This window comes from Rhincodon typus, chromosome 5, assembly GCF_021869965.1.
Source record: "Rhincodon typus isolate 14 chromosome 5, sRhiTyp1.1, whole genome shotgun sequence".
Lineage (NCBI taxonomy): Eukaryota > Metazoa > Chordata > Chondrichthyes > Orectolobiformes > Rhincodontidae > Rhincodon > Rhincodon typus.
In genome coordinates this window covers 1,278,768-1,280,102 of record NC_063336.1, presented here as the reverse complement: position 1 = coordinate 1,280,102, position 1,335 = coordinate 1,278,768, and the positions used below count along the sequence as shown (strand labels likewise).

The following is a 1,335-nucleotide window of genomic DNA, read 5'->3' as shown; positions in this document are numbered from 1 at the left end:
AGAGAGGGAGAGAGAGTGAGACAGGGACAGGTACAGAGAGGGAGAGAAAGGGACAGGTACAGAGAGGGAGAGAGTGAGACAGGGACAGGTACAGAGAGGGAGAGACAGACAGGGAGAGGTACAGAGAGGGAGAGAGTGAGACAGAGGCTGATACAGAGAGGGAGAGAATGAGACAAAGACTGAGACTGGAACAGAGAGAGAGAGACAGTGGCAGAGACTGACACTGGAACAGAATGGGAGAGAGATTGGAACACAGGAATGTAGGAACTAGGAGCAGGAGTCAGCAATTCAGCCCTTTGAGCTCGCTCTGCAATTAACATGATCATGGCTGATCTTACCTTGTCTCAACTCCACTTCCCTACCTGCTCCCCACAGCCCTTTATCCCAACATTTCATCAGAAACATATCTATCTCTTCCTTGAATCTGTTGATTGGTTCTGCCTCCATTGCACTCTGTGGCAGTGAATTCCACAGATTTACAAACCTCTCAGAGTAGTTTCTTCTCATCTCAGTTTTGAACCTATGTCCTCTCACTCTATATCTGTGACCTCTAGTTCTATACTGACCCACAAGGAGGAACATCTGTTCATTGTCCACCTTATTGGTCCCCTTTAGCATTTCATATACCTCAATCAGATCCCCCACTCATTCATCTGAACTCCAGCGAGTACAAGCCTAAGCTGTTCACCTGCTCCTCGTACAACAGCCCTTTCATTTCTGGAGTCAATCTGAAGATCCTTCTCTGAACTACCTCCCATTCCACCATATCCTTCCTCAAGTAAGGACACCGTACTCTAGGTCTTGTCTCACCAAAGCCATATATAATTGGAACAACACTTCTTTACTTGTGTAAAGTCAGGAATAAAAGAATGACTAGAGTAAGATTAGGGCCGGTCAAGGACAGTAGTGGGAAGTCGTGCGTGGAGTCCGAAGAGATAGGAGAGACGTTTAATGAATATTTTTCGTCAGTATTCACACAGGAAAAAGACAATGTTGTCGAGGAGAATACTGAGATACAGTCTATTAGACTAGACGGGATTGAGGTTCAGAAGGAGGAGGTGTTAGCAATTCTGGAAGGTGTGAAAATAGATAAGTCACCTGGGCCGGATGGGATTTATCCTAGGATTCTCTGGGAAGCTAGAGAGGAGATTGCAGAGCCTTTGGCTTTGATCTTTATGTCATCATTGTCTTCAGGAATAGTGCCAGAAGACTGGAGACTAGCAAATGTTGTCCCCTTGTTCAAGAAGGGGAGTAGAGACAACCCTGGTAATTATAGACCAGTGAGCCTTACTTCGGTTGTGGGTAAAGTGTTGGAAAGGATTATAAGAGATAGGA

The 1,335-nt window shown here is 45.5% G+C and overlaps 1 protein-coding gene across 1 annotated transcript in view; it reads left to right on the top strand.

The window, feature by feature from the left end:
- Positions 1-1,335, top strand: part of LOC125483089 (dynein axonemal heavy chain 6-like) — a 343,417-nt gene that overhangs the window by 302,342 nt on the left and 39,740 nt on the right. The window lies entirely within an intron of this gene.